Genomic DNA, 23,700 nt, shown 5'->3' with positions numbered 1-23,700 from the left:
ACAAGACAGGAGTCTGATCAAGTCTCATTTATTGTTGCTGAGCTCACAGCTTAAATAGGCCAGGCAGGGAGGCAGGGCAAAGGAAGCTTGCAGTTGGGAAATTCCGGCCTTCCTAAGTTTCAAAAACTGAAACTTACCAGCAGGAAACACAAACTGAAACATTCAGCGGGAGAAACAGGAACTGAAACTGAAACATTCAGCAGAGAAACATTCAAGGGAGAAACTGAAACATTCAGCGGAGCTGAAACTGAAACATTCAGCGGAGAAACAGAAACTGAAACATTCAATGGAGAAACTGAAACATTCAGTGGAGAAACAGGAACTGAAACTGAAACATTCAGCAGAGAAAACAAAGACTGAAACTTGTCAACAGGAAAACAGGAACTGAAACTTAACTTGTGCAAACCTCAACAGATCACAAAATGGCGGCTATTGCTGCCCACAATCATGTGGTTTTGTCTTTGGTTCTGTTTATGTAATGGATTTCATCTATAGTCTTCCCTCTGTTGAACCAGACTTTCATCCCTGAGATGAAGCCTCCTTGATAGTGATGATAAGCTTCTTGATGTGCTGCAACATTCAGTTAGTAAGTATTTTATTAAAGATTTTTACATATATGTTCATCATGTATAGTGGCTTTTTTTGTTGTTGTTGTTGTTGTTGTTGAGTCTGGGCTTGCTTTTGATATCAGGATGATGTTGGTCTCATAAAATGAGTTAGGGAGGATTCCCTCTTTTTATATTGTTTGGAATAGTTTTAGAAGAAGTGGTACCTGTTCCTTTTTTTACATATAGAAGAATTTGGCTATCAACCCAACCGGACCTGGAGATAAATATATATATATTTGGTTGGTACAGTAGAGTATTAATTTCTCCCTCAAATTCAGCTTATTATTAATCTACTCGGGGTTTAAACTTCTTTCTGTTTAGTCTTTGGAGGCTGCAAGTGTCCAGAAATTAATCCATTTCTTTGAGGTTTACTGGTTTATGTGCATAGAGTTGTCTGTAGTAATCTGTGATGGTAATTTGTATTTCCATGGAATCAGTAGTGGTGTCCCATTTATCAACTTTATTACATCTATTTGATTCTTCTCTCTTTTATTTTTTTGTTAGTCTGGCTAGTAGTCTGTCTATTTTGTTGATTTTTACAATAAAGAAAGATCCTGGATTTATTAATTTTTTGAAGAGCTTTTCTGTTTTAGTCTCCTTCAGTTCTGCTCTGATCTTAGTTATTTCTTGTCTTCTGCTAGCTTATGAGTTTTCTTTTCTTTTTTGATATTGTTCATCTAGCTCTTTCAATTTTGACAATACAGTGCCAATTTTAGATCTTTTCTCACTTCTCTTGTGGGCATTTATTGCTATAAATTTCCCTCTAGACGCTGCTTTAAATGTGTTCCAAACATTCTGCTACATTGTCTTTGTTCTTACTGGTTTTGAAGAACAGCTTTATTTCTGCCTTAATTTCATTGTTTATTCAGTAGTTACACTGGAGCCAGTTGTTCATTTTCCATTTATTGGTAGTGTTTTGAGTAAGTTTATAACCCTGAGTTCTAATTTCAATTGCACTGTGATCTGAGAGTCTGCTTTTTATAATTTCTATTCTTTTGCATTTGCTGATGAGAGGTTTACTTCCAATTACGTGTTGAATTTTAGAGTAAGTGTGATGTGGTGTTGAAAATAATGTGTGATCTGCAGATTTGGAGTGGAGAGTTCTGAAGATGTCTATTTGGTCCACTTCGTCCATATCTGCATTCAAGTCCGGGATATTTTTGCTAATTTTCTGTGTTATTAATTTGTCTATATTGACAGTGCAATGTTAAAGTCTGGCCACTATTATCATGTGGGAATCTAAGCATTTGCTGGTCTTTAGAAGTTGTTTTATGTTTCTGGGTGCTCTTGTTTCGGGTGTATATATAATTGGAGTAGTTAGCTCTTCTTGTTGCATTAATCTTTTTACCATGATGTAATGCCCTTCTTTGTCTCTTTTGATATTTGTTGATTTAAAGTATATTTTTTCAGAGACTAGAATGACAAACTTTGCTTTTTTTTCCTCTCCATTTGCTTTGCAAATCTGTCTCTATCCCTTTATTTTTAGTCCATGTGTGTGTTTGCTTGTGAGTTGGATTTTCTGAATACAGCACACTGATGGATCTTAACTTTTTTTTTTTTTTTTTTTTTTTTTTTTTCTTTGAGACGGAGTTTTGCTCTTGTTACCCAGGCTGGAGTGCAATGGTGCGATCTTGGCTCACTGCAACCTCCGCCTCCTGGGTTCAGGCAATTCTCCTGCCTCAGCCTCCTGAGTAGCTGGGATTACAGGCACGTGCCACCATGCCCAGCTAATTTTTTTGTATTTTTAGTAGAGACGGGGTTTCACCATGTTGACCAGGATGGTCTCGATCTCTCAACCCTGTGATCCACCCGCCTCGGCCTCCCAAAGTGCTGGGATTATAGGCTTGAGCCACCGCACCCAGCCTGGATCTTAACTTTTTATCGTTTGCCAGTCTGTGTCTTTTGATTGGGGCATTTAGGCCATTTATATTTAACATTAATATTATTATATGTTATGGAAATTTGATCCTGCCATTTTGTTACTGGTTGGCTGTTTTGCACGTTAGTTGACACAGCTTACTCATTGCATGGTTGGGCTTTACTATTTGATACGTTTTTGCAGTGGCTGGTAATGGTTGTTTTTTTTCCATGTTTGGTGCTTCTTTCAGGAGCTCTTGTAAGGCAGATGTAGTGGTGATGAAATCTCTCAGTAATTGCTTGTCCATAAAGAATTTTATTACTCTTCCATTTATCATATTCTGGGTTGAAAGCTGTTTTCTTTAAGGATGCTGAATATTGGCCCCTACTCTTTTCTGGCTTGTAGAGTTTCTGCCAAGAGATCCACTGTGGGTCTGATGGGGTTCCCTTTGTGGGTGATGCAACCTTTCTCTCTGGCTGCACTTGGCATTTTTAATTTCATTTCATTGCTGATGAATCTGACAATTACGTGCCTTGGGGTTGCTCTTCTGTATGGATATCTTTCTGTTGTTCTCTGTATTTCCTGGTTTAGAAAGTTTGGCTGAGTTGCTAGATTGGAGAAGCTTTTCAGAATAATATTCTTAAGAGGGTTTTCCCACTTGGATTCAGCCTCCTCATCACCCTCAATTACACTGATCAAGTGTAGAATAAATTTTTCACATAATCCTATATTTCTTGGATGCTTTGTACTTTTTACTCTTTTTTCTCTAATCTTGTCTTCTCATTTGATTTCATTGAGTTGATCTTTAATTTCTGATATTCTGTCTTCTGATTGATCCATTTGGCTACTGAAAATTGTGTATTATTTGCAATGCCCTCATAGTGTGTTTTTCACCTCTGTTAAGTCATTTATGTTCTCCAAGCTGATTAGAATTGTGTCTAATGTTTTTCAAGATTTTTTTGTTTCTTTTCACTGAGTTAGAACATGTTTCTTTAACTCAGAGAATTTGGTTATTATCCACCTTTTGAAGCCTGCTTTTGTCAATTTGTCATACCCATTGCCTATTCTGTTTTGTTTGTTTGTTTGTTTGTTTGCTTTTTGCCTTGCTGGTGTCTAGTTATGATCCCTTGGAGGAAGAGAGATATTCTGATCTTTGATGATTTCATTGTATTTGTACTGTTTTCTTCCTATCTTCATGAGTTTATCTACCTTTGACCTTTCAAGTTGATGATTTTTGATGGTATCTTTGAGTAGAAATTCTTTTTGTTGATGTTGAAGCTATTTATTTTTATTTGATTTTTTTTTTTTTTTTTTTTTTTTTGGTTTTTCGTCTAAGAGTTGAGACCCTCCAGTGTATGAGGATTTTTGGTTGTTGTTGCTATGCAGGTGTCAGGGAGCTACTAGAGGAAGCTGTCCTACTAGACAGCACACAGTCTGTCCCTTGTGTGCCAGCAGAGACACTGCTAGGACTTTGGACTCAGCCTGCCTGCTGTGTGTAGGCTTCCTCTGGCTTTGGTTTATGCAGCTGAGATTAAATCCACCTTCACTATGATGGATGCCTATTCCCCCATTGAGCTCAATTGTCCTATGTCAAGCTTGAACTGATGTGCTAGCTGGGCAACTGTCAAGTGAGAAGGCTTCAGTTTGTTGGTGTTTGTGGGTGTGGGACCTGCCAAACTGTATCACCTGTTTCCCTGCTTTTAGCTCTCCCTCTTTCTAGGGAGTAGGTTATCTGTTCTGCTGGTACTCTCAATGTTAGCCAAAACCTTCAACCAGTTTTGTGCTGAGAACTCAGTGCTGAATTGGCTGGAACTATTGCTCAGATCTGTACTGGCAACTCACTGCACTTCTCAGCTGTGGGCAGCAATAGCCGCCATTTTGTGATCTGCTCAGCCATGTTGTGGTTTGCTTAAGCTGATAAGTTTCAGTGTACTTCCACCTGATAAACTGATAAATTTCAGTCTACCCCCAGCTGATAAGCTGATAAGTTTCAGTGTACTCCCTGCTGATAAGATTCAGTCTACTGAAACTTACTTAGGCCGGAATTTCCCATTAGGCTGGAATTTCCCAACAGCAAGCTACCCTTGCCCCGCCTCTCTGCCTGCGCTTACTTAAGCTGTGAAGTTAGCTTCAATAAATGAGACTTGATCAGACTTCTTTCTTGTCTCCATTTCTCGAATCTCCTGCCCATCCATCCCCACTCCCTCCCTTCGAGCTCCCTTTGTTGTCCTGCAGGTCGGGACACTCAGCCTGGATGCATTCTCCCAGACTGTGGGTTGCAAAGGAAAGGGAAGAAGCACACTATTTGAATAGGAGTGCTGAGGAGGTAAATTCTCTAATCTTCCAATCAGTCACATTTCCCGGGTGGGGCATCACCAGTCCCTGCCTGTGTTCCCTTCTCTTGGCTACACCCACTGTCCAACCAATGCCATTGAAAGTAACCTGGCATCTCAGTTGGAAATATGGAGTTCACTGGTCTTCTGATTCTCTTTTGCTGAAAGCCACATTCAGGACATGTTTCTATTTGACCATCTTGGTGGAAGTCTATCGTCTATCATATATGTGTATGTGTATATGTGTGTGTGTGTGTGTGTGTGTGTGTGTGTCTGTATAATAAATGTGTATATATATTTTATACATATAATAAATGTGTGTATATTTTCTATATATAATGTGTGAATGACATATGTATACACACATATATATTTTCTATATATAATGTGTGAATGATATATGTATACACACACACATATATATGTACATATGTATATGTATATATTTATTTATTATACTTTAACTTCTAGGTTACATGTGCAGATTGGGAAGGATTTTATATATGTATACATCTGCCATGATGGTTTGCTACATATATCCCCCCTTCAACTACCTTAAATATATCTCCTAACAATTTTCCTTCCCAATCTCCCCAACGTGTGCTATCTCTCCCTTACCATCCACTCCCCAATTACCCAACCAATCCCAGTGTGTGATGTTCTTCTTCCTCTGTCCATGATTTCTCATTTTTCAATATCCAATTATTAGTGAGAATATGCAGTGTTTGGTTTTTTGTTCTTGTGTTAGTGAGCTGAGAATGATAGTTTCCAGTTTGATTCATGTCCCTGCAAACGATATGAAGCTATGCTTTTATATGACTGCATAGTATTCCATGGTGTATATGTGACACGTTTTCTTTATCCAGTCTGTCAGTAATTGGCAGTTGGGTTTGTTCCAAGTCGTTGCTATTGAAGACTGTCACAAAGAACATACATGAGACTTTATAATGGAAAAATTTGTAGTTCTTTGGGTATATACTCTATAATAGAATTTCTGGGTCAAATGGTATTTCTGTGTCTAGATCCTTCAGGAACTGACACAATGTCTTTCATAGTGGTTGAACTAATTTACACCTCCCCCAACGCTGTAAAAGCATTCTTCTTTCTCCACAGGATCTCCAGCACTTGTTGTTTCGAGATTTTTTCATGATTATTATTCTAACTAGGATGAAATGGTATCTCAATATGGTTTTGATTTACATTTACCTAATGACCAATGATGATGAGCATTTTTTTATGTTTGTTGGATGGATAAATGCCTTCCTTTGAAAATTGTCTGTTCATATGCTTTGCACACTTTTTAATGTGATTTTTTTTTTCTTTCAAATTTGGTTTACTTCTTTATAGACTCTAGATATCAGGCCTTTTTTGGAAGAGTACCTTATAAAAACTTTCCTATTCTTTTGGTTGTCCATTCACTCCAATGATTGTTTCTTTGTCTGTACAGAAATCCTTCAGTTTAATTAGATCTCATTTGTCTATTTTGGTTTTTGTTGCCATTGCTTTTGGTGTTTTATTCATGAAGTCCTTGTCTATGCCTCTGTCCTGAATGGTATTGCCTATATTTTCTTCTAGAGTTTTTAGGGTGTAGGCATTATGTTTAAACCTATAACTCATATGGGTTTAATGTTTTATCAGGTGTAAAGATGGGGTCTAATTTCAACTTTCTGCACATGGCTACCCAGGTTTCCCAACACCATTTATTTAAAAAGGGGATTCTTTTCCCATTGCTTTTGTCAGGGCTGTCTAAGATCAGATTATTGTAAATGTGTGACATTACTTCCATGGCCATTATTCTGTTCCATTCATCTATATCTCTGTTTTGGTACCATTACTATACTGTTTTCATTATTTTAGGCTTGTGGTATAGTTTGAAGTCAGGTACCGTGATGCCTACAGCTTTGTTCTTTTTGCTTCGTGTTGTATTTGCTATGCAGGCTCTCTTTTGGTTCCATATGAAATTTCAGGTGATTTTTTCTAATTCTTTGCAGAAAGTCAGTGGTACATTGATGGGGAGCGCATTGAATCTATAAATTATTTGAGGCAGTATGGCCATATTTACAATATAAATTCTTTCTAACTTTGAGCATGGAATATTTTTCTATCTGTTTGTATCCTCTCCTTTTTCTTGAGCAGTGTTTTGTAGTTCTTCTTGAAGAGGTCCTTCAAGACCTTTGTTAGTTGTTATCGTTATTTTATTCTCTTTGTAGCAATTGTGAATGAGAGTTCACCCATGATTTAGTTTTCTGTCTGTTATTGGTGTAGATTAAAAAATGCTTGTAATTTTTGCACATTGATTTTGTATCCTGAGACTCTGCTGAAGTTGCTTATCATCTAAAGGAGATTTGAGGCTGAGATCATGAGGTCTCCTAAATATTCAATAATGTCTTCTGCAATTAGAGACAATTTGACTTCCTCATTTCCTAATCAAATATCATTTATTTCTTGTTCTTGACTGACTGCTTTTACTAGAACTTCCAGTACTATGTCGAATAGAAATGGTAAGAAAAGGCAACCTGTACTAGAGCCAGTTTTCAAAGGGAATGCTTCCAGTTTTTGCCTGTTCAGCATGATATTGGCTATGTGTTTTTGATAAATAGCTTTAATTATATTGAGATGTTTCATCAATATCTAGTTTATTGAGAGATTTTATCCCACAGGGATGCTCAATCTTGTCCAAGGCCCTTCTCTGCAACTATTGAGATAATCATGTGTTTTTTGTATTCGGTTCTGTTTATGTGAGGGATTACTTTTATAGATTTTTATATATTGAACCAGTCTTATATCCCTGGGTTGAAACTACTTGATTGCAATAAATAATCTTTTTGATGTGCTGTTTCATTTGGTTTGCAAATATTTTATTGAAGACTTTTGCATCTATGTTCACCATCGATATTGGCCTGAAATTTTCTTTTTAAACTGTATGTCTGTCAGGTTTTGGCATCAGAAAAATTTGTGCCTTAAAATATACTAGGGAGGATTTCTTATTTCTGTATTGTTTGAAATAATTTCAAAATAAATGATTCTAGCTCCTCTTTGTATGTCTGGTAGAATTCAGTTGTGAACCCATCTGAACCTGAAGTTTTGGTAGGCTACTAATTGCTGCCTGAATTTCACACACTGTTATTGGTCTATTCAGGGCTTCAACTTCTTCCTGGATTAGTCTTGAGAGAGTGTGAGTGTCCAGTAATTTATCTGTTTCTTTTAGATTTATGGATTTATGTGCCTACAGTTGTTTGAAGTAATTTCTGATTGTAGTTTGGATTTCTGTGGAATCCATTGTGATATGCCTTTTTTCTTTTTTTCTTGAATCTATGAGATGCTTCTCTCTTTTTTTTTTTTTTTGTTAGTCTGGCTAGTTGTCTATCTTTTTTGTTGATCTTTTCAGAAAACTGGCTACTAGATTTATTAATTTTTTAAAGGGTTTCTTCTGTCTCTATATCTCTGAGTTCTGGTCTGTTTTTAGTTATTTCTTGTCTTCTGCTAGATTTTGAATTTGTTTAATCTTGCTCCTCTGTTTCTTTTAATTGTGACATTGAGTGTCAAATTTAGATCTTTCCTTGCTTCTAATGTGGGCATTTATTGCTACAAATTTCCCTCTAGACACTGCTTTAAATGTGTCCCAGACATTCTGGTATATTGTGTCTTTGTTCTCATTGACTTCGAATAACATCTTTATTTCTGCCTTCATTTCATTATTTATCCAGTAGTTATTCAGGAGCAGGTTGTTCAGTTTTTTTTCTAATTTTGTGGTTTTGAGTGGGTTTCTTAATCCTGCATTCTAATTTGATTGCAGTGTGTTCTGAAAGACTCTTTGTTATAATTTCCATTCTTTTGCATTTGGTGAGGAGTGATTTACTTCCAATTACGTGGTTACTTTTTGAGTAAGTGTGATGTTATGATGAGAAAAAATGTACATTCTGTGGATCTGTGGTGGAGAGTTCTGAAAATGTCTATTAGGTCCACTTGCTCCAGATCTGATTCGAAGTCCTCAATATCCTTGTTATTTATTTATTTATTTTTCTCATTTATCTGTCTATATTGACAGCAGAGGTTTAAAGTCTCCCACTGTTATTGTGTGGGAATCCAAATCTGTTTGTAGGTAGGTAAGAATTTGCTTTATGAACCTGGGTTATCCTGTATCGTGTGTATGTATATTTATGATAGTTAGCTCTTCTTATTTCGTTGATTCATTTAGTGTTATGTAATGCTTTCTTTGTCCATGTTGTAAGAGACTAGAATTACAAACGCTGCTTTTTCTTGCTTGCTTGCTCTTGATTTCCTAGGTAAACTTTTCTCCATCCCTTTATTTTGAGTATATGTATATCTTTGCACATGAGATAGTTCTCCTGTATACAGCATACAAATGTGTCTTCACTTTTTATCTAATTTGGCTGTCTTTTGATTGGGTCATATATATCCTTTACATTTAAGGTTACTATTGTTATGTGTAGAATTTCATCCCACCATTTTGAAACTATCTGATTGTGTTGCCAGTTAGTTGACCGAGTTTCTTCATTCTGTCAATAGTCTGTACCATTTGGCAGGATTTTGTAGTGCCTAGTACTGGTTGTTCCTTTCCACACTGAGTACTTCATTCAGAGCTCTTTTAAGGCAGGCTTGGTCGTGACAAAATCTCTCAGCAATTGCTTATCTGTAAAGAATTGTATTTCTCCTTCATTTATGAGACTTATTTTCCTGGATATGATATTTTGTGTGAAAGTTCTTTTCTTTAAAAATGATGAATATTGGCGCCTACTCTTTTCTGGTTTTCAGGGTTTTTGTGGAGAAATATTTTAGGAGTCTGATGAGCTTCTCTTCTTGGCTAATCTGACCTTTCTCTCTGACTGCTCTTAACATTTTTAAATTCATTTCAATGTTGGCGAATCAGACGATTATCTGCCTTGTGGTAGCTCTTCCTGAGGGATACCTTTGTGATTTTTTTTTTTTTTTCTATTTCCTGGATTTAAATGTTGGCCTGCATTGCTACATTGGGAAATTCTTCTTGATAATATACTGAAGAGTGTTTTCCACCTTAGATTAATTCTCCTCATCACATTCAGAAACACGTATCAAATGTAGATTAGGTCTTTCCCATAATCCCCTATGTCTTGGATGCTTTGTTCATTTCTTTCCACTCTTTTTTTTTTTTTTTTTTTTTTTTTTTTCCGTATTCTTGCATTGTCATTTTATTTCATTGAGTTGATCTTCAAACTCTGATATACTTTCTTTTGCTTGGTTATTTCAGCTATTGAAACTTATGTATGCTTCGCAAATTTCTTGTGCTGTGTTTTTCAGCTCCATCAGATTGTTTATGTTCTGCTCTAAGCTGGTTATTCCACTTAGCATTTCAAGTACCCTTTTTTCAAGGTCTTAGTTTCTGTGCATTGCATTAGAACATGTTCCTGTACCTAAAAGAAGTTGGTTATTACCCATCTACTGAAGTTTACATCTGTCTATTTGTCAAACTCATTCTCCATTCCATTTTGTTAACTTGCTGATGCGAAGTAGTGTTCCTTAGAGTAGGAGTGGCATTTGGGTTTTTTATAATTTTGGCCTTTTGTGAGTTTTTTTTTTTGTTTTGTTTTGTTTTGTTTTTGTTTTTGTTTTTAATCTATTAGATTTAACTATTATTGGTCTTTGAAGTTGGTAACTTTCAGATGACATCCCTAAGTGGATATTCTTTCTGTTAATGTTGAAGCTATTTCTTTCTGCTTTTTAGCTTTCCTTCTAACAGGCCCTTCTGCTGCAGGACTGCTGGAAGTCCACTGCAGAACAGCAGCTCCCATGGGTGATTCCCAGGCAATCAGGGTCTGGAGTGTACAGCAATGCTTCCTGTTTCTTCCTCTGGTAGCTTTGCCCAAGAATGGTACATGCCAGATGTCAACCAGAGCTCTCTTGTATGAGGTGTCTTTATGGATATGCAGGGGTCAGGGAGCCCTGAGGATCATATGTCCCTCATCAAACTCAAGTGTGCTGCTGTTTTGGAAGGTCTGTCTTTCCTTTCAGAGCTGCTGGGCAGAGACGTGGGAGCTGCTGGGCAGGAATGTTTACGTGTGTGACAGTGGAACTCACAACCACTCCTTTTCCTAGATGCTCTGTCCCAGAAAGGTGGGGCTTTATTTATAAGTCCCTGTCTGGCTGCTTTTTCAGAGATACCCTGCTCAGCAAAGATGGAGTCTAGTCATAGTTTGCTTGCAAAAGTGTTGCTGAGTTGCCAAGCTCCCCATACAGTTGCTAATGTAAACTTATTGGCAATTTTGTTTACACATGCAAGGTTACGGTTGTCTCAGTAATGGCAGACTGCCCTGGGAATGACAGACACCCCTCCTCCCATTTAGCTCAACCGTCCCAGGTTGAGCTCAAACTGCTGTGCTGGCTGTGAATATCTCAAGCCAACGAGTTTCAGTTTGCTGTTCTTAGTGGGAGTGGAATCTGCTGAGATCGATCACTTCACTTCCTGCCTTCAACACTCCCCAACTTAGGGGAGTGGCTGGCTTTGTCTTGCAGACATTCCAGGAATTGGACAAAATGGCTGTCCAGTTTTGTACTAAAAACCATGGTACTTGTTGGCTCTGGTGGGAATTTCCTGGTTTGTGGGCTGTAAAGACCTTTGAATCAGAGTGCTGAAGTGGCTGGAACAGTCCCCAGTGTCCTCTGTTTGTTGGGAGGGTGGTCCTCTAGCTTTTTGGACTTCCTGTGTGAGGCATCACCCCATAAAGATGAACCCAGTACATCAGGTGAAATATGGAGATCACTCACCTTCTGCCTTGCTCTCACTGGGAACTGTGCTCTGGAGCTGTACCTTTTCAGCTTTCTTTGAAAAAGTCTCCCCCTAAAGACCTCCAAATGCATTTGAGGAGAATGCAGCCTACAGATACTTTGTTACTGTTTAGAAACAGAGATAAGACAAGGCATCCTTCAGACCTCTTCCCTTTTTTCTTGGTGTCATTTAGGATAAATAGGAAATGTTAAAGCATTATTCTATTCTGTCCTCTGTCTCATCTGGGTCCCAGAAACTGTCATATGTTCTGCATATAAATGCAAGCATAATATTTACTCATGGATTGAGCTAGTCAGCAGAACTAGGCATGCTCACAAAGCTTCCTCCCCTGCCATTTTACTGAATTCACTGAGGACAAAAGAATTTCAAAGTATCCATTGTGAGCATACCTAGTTCTACTGTCATTTAGTAGTAAAATTTGTGCCAGAAATTTTAATGGAGAAAATGTCCTCATACTAACTTTGGTCTCTGTATCTATGTTCCCAAAAAACATCAAAATCTCAGAGAATGAGACAAATTGACTGTCAAACATTTTAAGACCCACATTAGTGGAATGCAAAACAGATGTCTAAGAATGTAGTAACTTGTGCCTAAGAAGAGTGTAGAAACTGAATTGTCCTTTATTTGATGGGAAGAGAAACTAGGCTAAAATTTGTCTTTTAACAGTGTCTTCTTCCCAAGTGAAGGCTGCCGGTTTGCAGATAACATTTGGGACCTAATCACTGATAGAAAAAAGTAAATAAAAGATTAACAGGAAAATGCTGTTTTGGACAATGAGGTGTCAACATTTTCAGTAAAATGTACATCTCATTTTTCCAGGCATTTATCATAAGACTGGCTAAGGTGGTGAACCCCATCTCAACTAAAAATACAAAAACTAGCCAGGTGGGGTGAAAGGCACCTGTAGTTGCTGCTACTTGGGAGGTTGAGGCAGGAGAATCACTTTAACCCAGGAGGTGGAGGATGCAGAAAGCTAATTCTGTACAACTGCACTCCTCCAACCTTGATGCCAGGAGAAAAACACCATCTCAAAAATAAGTAAGTAAGTAAGTAAATAAACAAATAAATAAAATGAAAAGAAAATCCAACTCCAAATTCTTTTCAGTAAGAGTTAAAAACAGTGATTTTGGGTTTGATAGATTGCCTCCACTGTATGCCTTCCAACAGGCAAAAATTAACTGGTCTCATAATACAGTTGTTACATGGGGGAAAATAATATCTTATTTTTGAAAAAAAAAAAAAAAAAAAAAAAAAAAAACCACAAATATAGAAAACAATATTCACTTGGGACAAAATATTCTCCCAACAATGCCATGAATGTCTATTATTGAAAGACAAAATGGCCTTATAGGTAACATTTATACTTAAATCTTAAATTTCCCTTAGTTCAGGGAAATTACAAAAACAAACTTATTTGAAATTCTTTTCTGATTATTAAGTCACCAAGTGGCTCTACCCAGCAAAATTTATGCCTAAATGGTAAAAATGCCCACAACATTGTATATAAAATATTTATAAAGACATAATAGCTGTGAAAAGGAAAATTGTATATTTTATTGAAAAAAACCTGTAAGTCCTTGTGCCAATGGCCTGATGAGCTCTTAGGGACCAGATTTAGTCTAATGGAAATAAGGTAACACCAAGGTGCGTCCTCGACCAGAAACTTTCAGTTTCCCTAGGTTCTCCTTTAAATCCCATGTCGTTGTCCAGCTCTTTATGAAAGAAAACTAAAATAAAACAAGCAAGATACTTTCAAAATAAATTTGGAAGTTTAAAAATCCACTCTTCTCTTCCTGAATTATTTTATTCTCAGCCCCTGCACCAATATATAATGTAGTTGTGCCGATGCACTAAGATGTATGTAACAGTATTCTTTTGTTCGAGATTATACCCAATGGTCTTTGTCTTACATCCAAAAATAAATAAATAAATAAAAAAGATTTAAGACACTCATGCGGAAATGCAAGATTAAAGCCAAAGAAATAAGTAAAACATGAAAGCACTCTTCCAGTGAAAAAAATATAGGAGGTTCAATTTCAGAATCTATATAAACTAGTAAGAGAAAGAAATGTACTTAGTCGTGTAGAAAGTAAAATAAATAAAAGTCCCTTTTCAAATTATTTCAGCCTATTAAAAATAGGCAGTAGTCTCCTTTCCTACTCATTTGCCTGTTTAATCTAGTTAATCTACTCAAAGGCCTTTATACATCAGTTAGCTAAAATGAAGAAATCAGCGTATTTTGTGTTCTTAGTTTTTACATTGTACCCTAGATATCTTCCCTGACATGTCTGGACAAGCCTGGGCAAGCCTTAGGTTATAGCATGCTCCTCTTTCCTTATTATAAGTATTTTTACCTCTTCAGCATTCTGTAAGCTACTTTCTCTTTTCTTTTATTCTCCACTGCCCTTAGCTCTTCTGAAAGTTTTAAATTGTTAGCCAATTGGTTATACTGTAGAATATTAGGTTCAGTTTCAGGCACTGGAATCTGGACAAAACAATAAATCTTGATGCATTAGGCATAAATACGTCTGCTTTTTTTTTTTTTTTTTTTTTTTTTTTTTTTTTTTTTTTTTTTTTTTTTTTTAATTGCACTCTTATGGCAAGACTGCTGGAAAGCAGTGCCCTTTCAGCAGAAAGCAACAGAAAGTCTTGAGAAATCTTTCATCTGAATGGTGATTCTTCCCTGTGAAATTGAAAGTTAAGTACCTATTCCTAAGAGTCTGTAGGCTTTTTTGAAGAACATGTAATTCAACTTGTCCCAGGGTGTTGGCCTGAGATTAATTAAATAACTTAGCCTAGGATTCTTTTCCATAATAATCAGGAGCTGAATCCAAAATTTATAGTGTCTGCTGAGACTGTCCCATAACCTAGCAGGAGCTGACATCAAAGCTTTTGCCAAGAATTTTGTCCAGGCCTAATCAGAAACTAAACTAATAATTTATAAAAGCTGATCTCACATTCCAAAAAGAAAATAAAAAGTGTCAAGCAAAGCCTACCAGAGTCCACTGTTTTTATGCCCTGAACAGACAGAAAACTAGTTTCTGAGAGCCCACTAATTAAATAAAAGGCAAGGGTATTTTGCCAGGTCTTGCTTTCTTGTCTTAGTGAGCCAGAGGTTTTTGCAAGATTTTTATCTGAGTGATCTGAAGGTTCTGTAGAGGCATGGATGTGTCTCTGTTAAAACTCCCTGTGTTAGTTATCTTACTAGGATCTGCATCCTGATTTCTTTTTCAGACTGCTTGTTTTTCAGGTTATGTGTAAATGAGGCACTGACCTGTAGGCTGAGGATTTTCCAGGAACACTTTTCTTGCTGTCTCCGTAAGTCAAGGTAGCTTTTTTCTCTCAAACATAAAATCTGGCTACTTTAGGCTTTCACAATAAGAAATAGTAAAAGATGTAGCAGAAAAAGAGAATACGATGAAAAAAATGAGACCCTAGTGACCACAATACATTCTTATAAAATCCAGGTCCATGAGGGTACCTGCTAGCTCTAAGAACTACCACACTTTTCAGGAACCTTGGGTGATGCTGGAGTTGGAAGGAAGGAAGGTAGACTTTCTTTTGGAAACTGAACCAGTCTCTTTGTCCACCTCTCCAATCAAGGCCTTCTCTTTTCCCATAATGTGACAATAATGAATGTGTCTTTAAATTATTTTTCCCAAGATTTTTTCAGCCCATCAATTACAGTTGGAACACCTTCTATTTACTAATGCCAATTTAATTATTTCCAAGAGTCTCAATTTATAACAAGATAAAGATATTTTGGCTCATATAAAAGCCACCATCTTAATGGCTACCCTTTGTCTCACTTTAGTGGAAACCAATACTATCTACGATGTGTGAGATGTCAAAAAAAAAAAAAAATTGCTGGGCTACAGATACCATACAAATTTATATTTACGTTAAGGATTTTACTATCGTTTTTAGACAGAGATCCTATTTCCCAAAGTCAGAGGGTAGAAAAGGGCTAGCAGCCATCATAAATAACTAACTATAGTAGAAGCACTTATTTAAACCCTGCCACAGCCTTTATGAAACCCCAAATATTAAGAGTAAATAAACCAAATGATAAACAGAGTTTAGTTAAGAAAGTTTTTCCCACTAATGAGGAAGTTTTTAAAAATCTATCTGATTCTTATTAATTTCTGTACTTTGCTAACTTAAATTACCAAGGAGAATGCTGGTTTACAATTTTGGATCTGAAGGATGCCTTTTTATTTATATCATTGCACTCTGGCTTCTAATATCTGAGAATGAGAATTACAATTGCCTTTGAGGATCTCTTCAATCAGGCTACACAGTTAACAAGAAACGTACTGTCATAGGGGTTTTAAGAAAGTCTCTGCCTGTTTTAATAGATGCTATCAAAAGACCTCCCTGAATTCTCTCATTTTCAGGTTAAATTTTATAATATGTTGAAGACATTTTTCTCTTTCATCAATTGAGTGGGCTTATCCATTTTCTAGCAAGCAGATATTATAAAGTCTCAAAGTCTTTATAAATCTCAGTCTTGTCAGACCTCAGTAAAGTAATTGAGCTCAGTTTCATCAAAAAAAAAAAAAAAAAAAAAAAAAAAAAAAAAAAAAAACAGAACATTAGTTGAGGAGAATATTGAGCCCATTTCTTCTTTTTCTTTCTCCAACTACTAAATCAGCTAGGAAAATTTTAGGCATTACTGGCTTTTGCAGATTGTGAATACTCAGGTATGGTAAAATGGGTAAAACTTTATATCACCTTATAAAATAAACTCAAGCAACTGTGGCTCACTTTGTGATCTGGACAACTAAAGATAAAATACCTTTAACTAGCAAAACAAGCCTTACTTGAAGCAACTTCCCTCAGTCTTACCATTAACTAAAAATTTAATGTTTATGTTTCATAAATGAAATAGATAGCTGTGAAGATATCAGCTCAGGTCCATTGTTCAGCAAAGCAGTCAGTAAGTTACCTAAGCAAGGACTTTGACTGGCTGCTTGAAGAATAAACAGTCGGCCTCCCATCAGTTGCCATGAGGCTGAGCTGGTGATTAAAGCCACAAAGTTGACCATGGAAAATAATTTAACTTTTTACACCCAATATGATGTAACAGAACAGCCATACTCAAAAGAAAGTTTCTGGATAACAAGGTTTTTCTGAAATATCAAGCTTTTCTGCTGAAGAATTTGCAATTCGATTAGAAACTTGACTTTGCCTGAACTCAGCAACTTTTTTTTCACAGAAACAGCTCAGAAACCTTGTAAACAGAGAGTCATGAAAATTTGTGAATCCTGAGAGGACCTCAAAGAAACTACCTTAAAAAACCTAGAATTGATTATCTGCGGATAGGAGCTCTTTCAGAAAAAAAAAAAAAAAAAAAAAAAAAAAAAAAAAAAATCAAAGGCAGGGTGTGCAATAGTGAATTTGAATAACATTACTGAGAATGTTTCTCTGTCTCCAGGCATAAATGCCGAGTTACTCAACCTCATAAGGACAATCAAACAAAGCAGAAAAAAAACAGACAAAAGCTATAGCATTTATACTGGTGCAAAGTATTTTTTTTCTGATCATCTATTTCCATGCCACCTGTTAAAAAGGAGTAAAATTCCTGTCTCCCATTAAATGTTATCAGAATAGAGCTATGCTAATTTCATTTTTCTTTTGTAGAAAGCAGCAGAAACCCATTGTTTCTATCAGAGTTTCCTTTTGTAAAATAGTTTCATAAAAGCTAATTAAGAAAGAGTAGGAGTAATTATTTTTGCTGTACATTATGCAAATAATTAGCTAAAATCTAAAATTATAATTTAGTTTGATACTATTTCAGGCCTTACTTTTTACAGAAATGAGAACTAAATAAAAATGTTTCAATTTTTTTTTTCTTTTGAGTTGGAGTTTCTGTCTTATTGTTCAGACTAAAATGCAATATTATTATCTTGGCTCATCACAAACTCAGACTCCTAGGTTTAAGCAATTCTGACTCAGCCTCCCAAGTAGCTTGGATTGCAGGTATGCCCACCACATCTGGCTAATTTTGTATTTTTGGTACAGAAGGGGTTTCTTCATGTTGGTCACACTAGTCTTGAACTCCATGTTGGTCATGCTAGTCTTGAACTCCTGACCTCAGGTGATGTGCATGCGTTAGCTATCCAAAGAGTTGAGATTTCAGATGTAAGCCATCTTGCCTGGAGTACATGTTTCAAATCTTATTCATTTGCCATTATCTTCAGTATTTGCCTATAATTCAGGCTATCCCTGTTGATTCCTGTGAGCCAGCCAGATATTTAAGTAGAAAATATAAAAAGATACCATGTAATGATATGTAAGATATGTCACGATATCCTTGTTGTGGGCAATTATTCTATAAATCTTGCCAGATAATGAGAGTACATGCTGGACTCATAATCAAGGATCTATTTGTGTTTGGGTAGAAAAAAACAAGAAAGTTCAGAAAAACCAAGTACTAATGGACCCAAATCTTATCAGGTTTAACTATAGCCCTAAGTTATCAGGACATGTCAGCAGCTTTAGAATTATTAAGCTATCCTTTTCTTCCCCTTATCTCATTTTAGCACATAAATTTTGATAATGAAAATTGTTTCCTCTTACATAGAGGCAATACAATTCCAATACTGCAAATACAACCACTTATGAATGCACAATGTTTTGGGAATCCCTACTTTTACCTCCGGCAGGGCTCCAGCTTTTGTATTTACTTATATAATGACCCTCCTTAGCAGAAAGTAGCTAAAGAAATTAGTGTCTAGTCTCCCTAACAGCAGTTAGTATCTTCACACCTGAACTTGACAATGAGAGAGAAAAGTTAGGTAGTTAGGCTGGGTTCTTGACAAAGAATTTTTAAACATAAATGTATCCTAGAAAAAGCAGGCTATAGACACAGATTAGGAAACAAAGAATCATTCAGCCCAATCGCATGAAGAAACAGGGCCCCAAATAGACATATTTTTGTTCTTTGTGCCTAAATATATGCTCATGCAAACTGATTTAGAAATAAGACCAAATATGAACACATCTTTGTTCATTGTATAAGCAATGGACTTTCAATAAATAATCACTTTTGGGTCGGGGGAGTACATGGTGTCCTGCAGTTAGTTTCAGTTGGGAATTGGCTTTTTTGAACAAATTTTCCACTTTAAGGTGAACCACTATGAATCATGTTAGCCCCTTAGTAGTGTTGAGACAAGGCTGTGGGCCAAGCTTTCACTTCAGCACCTTATTGGCCCAAACAAGCTGAGTAATTCATTTTCCAAAATCAATCATCACATTCTCTTATTTTCCAGCCCATGAAGACTGCAAACCACAATATCACAGTGGTCAACTATCTCGGGTTGCTTTGGTTGGGAGCTAGTGTATTTTTCTTCTGAAACTTTCATTCTCACTTCAGCTTGTGTAGATATTTCTTAATTTTTTGGCCCCAAGACAAATAACTCTGTGATACCTCACAATGAGAGATTGCTACATTGTGGTGCATTGGTGAATCTGCAGCAATGGAAGTCTGGAAATTGAGCCCTGGGATGGGTAAGTCTTGCTGGACGATCTAATAACCTGGCTTTGGAGTAAAATTTGTAACTCTGCAGATAGACCACCTTCCGATGGTCACCACCACAGGCTTGACAGGGTTGAGGTGGCATCCTTTTGTTTTCTTGGAAGTTCTTTCTGAAGTATCCTGACTTGCCACCCTGGTAGAGTTAGAAAGTGCAATTCAAAAATTAGATTATATAGACCTGTAATATTTCTTTCTCTCTTTTTCCTGGGTCTAATTTTTAACACTGTTGTGGAAAAAAAAAAAAGAAGAAGAAGAAGAAGAAGAAAAGAAGAAGAAGAAGAAGAAGAAGAAGAAGAAGAAGAGAGAGGAGGGGGAGGGGGAGGGGGAGGGGGAGGGGGAGGGGGAGGGGGACCTCACAACTTCTCTAAAGATCTATTTGGTCTTGTAACCTGCTGTTATTATTTCTTTCTGATTTAAGGGGTGAGCAATATACAGTTACTTTCTAAGAATATCTTTTATTTAAATCAGGAGATAAAGTTGTATGTTTGATAAAATTCTTTCTCAATCTTTCCATAGTGTCTGAAATATTTTTAATCACATTTTAAATTAAATATGGCATTTTTTACATTAATTGAGAAGTATAGTTTTGATTCCTTGCTAGCCCTTATTAATATGCACATCATAAAGTGTTTTCTTTTCCACTAATCCATAAAATCACTAAGATTTATGTTAGGGTTTTCAAGAAGCACTGTTTCTCTTCCTATTTGAAATGTAGATTTTGTCTTTTTCTCTCAAATTTTTTTTATGTTTTTCTTCTTGGACTGGCCATAAAAGACATGTTGTTTGCTGTAAATCACTGTGTTGCCTGTGGGACTTTCGATATCTAAGCATTTGTTCAGATTTCACTTAAGGGCGTCAACATTTTGCCATTCAAGATCAAAAACATGAATAAGAGTTTGAAAAGCCTCTATATATTTATTGGGGTTATCAGAACACTTTTCTAATTCCACTTTAATGGTTTAAGATTTTCTAATACAAAAGGAAACTGAAGTATAGAGATGCCATGTTTATTGGGCGTTTTGTTTATGAGCAGCAGAGGAATAGTGGGGTTGGTATGTAGAATTAAGGGAGCTGAGGATAATAAAGTGATTAGGGCAGTCTCTGAATAAGGAAAAAAGGAAAACCTGGGACATCTGGAAATTTCTTCTGATGAATTCATGGGGGTTTGTTTCTCTGACTTTAGAGAATTGTCCACTATAGACTTGTCTAATAGGCTAATAGAGAATGGTTAATTTTACAGTGTTTACAAAGATCTGGGTTGTTTCTCAGGTAAAAGAGTTTAGCACAAAGGGGACCTCAGACAATTTGGCGTCTCACTGGCAGAAAATATATGGTTGTTGGATAGTATTGAGAGGAAAATCTTAGGTAGTTAGGGTGGGTTTTTGGTAAAACTAGTTTAAACAAATAAACAGACTAAAAAATCAGGCTGCAGGCAACTTTAAAAAACCTATACAAACTTGTAACCCACTCATATAAAGAAACAAAGTCTAAGAAAGTAATCTTTGGATATATATATATATATATATATATATATATATATATATATATAAATTTATTATTTATTTGTTTACTTATTTATTTTTGCTTGAAACTTGCCCACAGATAATCTGATAAAAAAAAAAAATTAGACCCTGCATAAAAAAAAAAAAATTGTTCTTTATATAGCACATATACTTCCAGAAAACAGTCTCTGTTTCTTTTACTCAGAGGGCTTCAATGTGTTCTGATGATCTCCTCTTATTTTTATGTTTATGCTTAGATTGTGAGCTAAGACACTATAAATTTTCACTTAGGCTGCTGATTAAACCTGGGTCAAGATTCTGAGCCAAGCCAACTACTACTTTCTTCAAGACTAGTAAGCCCACTCATTTTCTAGTTCATGAAACCATCAGAACCTGCCTCACACTGAGAAACCCATCCTGGGTTTCCAGCCTTATGAGAATCATGTAACATGCCTACTGGAGAGAACTTTGAAAATCTCCCTTCATCCTCAGGTGGTGAAAATGTTGGCTGTCTTCCAACCGAGATTTTCTTCCCAAGGGAGCTAGCCCATGTATGTGGCTTTAAAAGAGGTCCTGAGGCTACTGAACATTTCTGATTGAGGCTACATCTCAGGGTTACCTAAAGGCTTCTGGAGTAAGATCAGTCCATGATAGCCCATCAAGAAGTTGGCACCAAGATGTTCAGACTTTTCCACTGCATTTTCTTGCTTTTCTTCATGCTCATTATATCTTTTATTTCTTCTTTGTATGTGATGTTGCCACCAGAGAATACAAGCTTATTGGGTGAAGTCAGTTGGCATCTTATTAATCAGGAATTTTATTTTTAGGAAACAAAGAAAATTCAAGATTTTACTCTAAATTTTAATCTAATAAAAGCCTTTGGAGCCCCCAGTGATGGGTATTTACAAAGCTGAGTGGGAGTTTGCTTTACCCTGAATAAATATGCATCTTTCTATTTTATTTTAATTATTTTATGAAATAACTCAGCACTGCTCCATTAATTGAAGAGGTATTGTAGAAAAATCCTATCAAACCCTAACACTCTTTTTCTAACTTTAGAAAAGAAAGGCTTTGGAATCAATTTTTGTTTATCATTTCAGATTTTACACACCCACCTAGTAAGAATGGATTGTTTTCTTTGAGGACCTTGCCAGCACTTTGACCAAAATGTCTAGTTTTTTATTTTCTTTTTCTCCCATGTCTAATTGTGATAACACTATGTCCCATCTGTAAGCAGAAAATAACCACTTGCAACAGTCAAAAGCAGCTGACTTTGATAGACAAATTTTAAAGCCTCATTCATATTTTCATAGAAGAAGAAAAGCTATATATATATATATAAAATCTATATTTAGAGGCACATTTTCTGCATCCATCTATATTGGTATTTAACCGAGAAGAGACTATTATACTTCAGAGTCAATCGGTCTTATTCACTGGGATGTCCATGTTTTGCTAGGGTCATAGTAGGGGAAAAGAGTGACCATATAGAATTACAAATTATATAAAAGGGCCTTGCTTGAAGTTACCTAGTGCATAATCTCTCCCAGGTGTCCAGAGTATGTGGAAGTCTTTTGGGTTGATTGGGCTTAGGAGACAACCAATGAATTATTCACAGAGAATTAGGCTCTTGCACAGGTAAATGGGACTAGTTATTCTTCCAATTAGCTGCTTCTCTGAAGCCACAGATGAAATTTAAGCACCTATGTTTCTCACTACAGAGAGAGAGAGAGAAAACGTATTGTTAAGACATAACAAGAAATATCTTTTCTATTTTTTTTTCCCACCCAAGTTCACTAAGGCTTCTTATCATCAGGTTTCTTACACACACACACACACACACACACACATATATTTATAAATATATAATTACATTATAAATAAAAATATAAATACGTAAGGGAGTCTTTATCTTTCTTATTTCTGGATAGGTAACATACTATCTTCACTCTGCACTTCTCTCAAGTGCATTCTGAAACACTGGATATTTTTGTTCCAAAGACTCAGAGAGAAAAAAAAAAAAAGACTCATATTAGACTGCAAAAGGCATGGCAATTATACTAGTTCAAAGACAGACACTCCTGGTCTTTTCATAGAAATATTCATTTTAATATCATCTAATTACCAGATGTTTTCTTCAGATGTGAGAGCCAATAGTTAGAGTTTTCAATGTACAAGCTTTCTTTACCTGAGAACCTAGATAGCTGTAATAATTGTAAAATTGACTCTGGACTTTTGGCAGTGATGTCAAGTGTGGCTACAGAACATAATTCCCCAAAATCAGAGAGATGACCCCCTGGGGACCATATAAAACTTTTCATTGCAAGACCTTAGAGAAATAAAGATAATTTTAGTAACATTTTCTCATCACTCAGATAGATATATAGAAGCACTCAAAAACCTAACTTAGGTGTTTTATTTTACAAGGAGGTATGTTAAATTACTTCTAAACCAAACTCTATGTTCCAGAAAATTTGGCATTAATACATTACTCCTAAACTAAACCCAACATGTTGCATAAAATATAGGCAAAAGAAACATTTGGAGATTAAAAAATACATTTACTAGATCCAGCCTAAAAGTATAAAGGGAAAGAAATCTAGAGAAAAAATGAGGATGAAATAGAAAAATAACGCGAAGAGTCAGCAGAATCTTTATTCTGCTAACAGGAAAAAAGACAATGTTGCTTGAAAACTTAATTGGAATCCAAGTCATTTTGTAGAAGAATGGAAATAAAAATAAGTTTCTAGTATGTGTACTGGAATGCTTATAAAATAACAGTGCCAAAACCCTTAATTACTGTAAGCTATTGATTAATACTTAATGAGAATTTCCCATCCTTTACACAATCAGAAAAAAGCCAAACAAAAAAAACAAACAACAACAACACAATTTAAATTTCGTATGGAACCAAAACAGAGCCAACACATCTAAGACAATCCTAAGTAAAAAGAAAAAAACAACCTGGAGGCATCAGGCTACCTGACTTCAAACTATACTACAAGGCTACAGTAAGCAAAGCAGCATAGTACAGGTACCTCAACAGATATATAAGCCAATGAAACAGAAAAGAGG

This window comes from Saimiri boliviensis, chromosome Y (genome assembly GCF_048565385.1).
Source record: "Saimiri boliviensis isolate mSaiBol1 chromosome Y, mSaiBol1.pri, whole genome shotgun sequence".
NCBI lineage: Eukaryota > Metazoa > Chordata > Mammalia > Primates > Cebidae > Saimiri > Saimiri boliviensis.
This window is presented reverse-complemented; position numbering follows the sequence as displayed.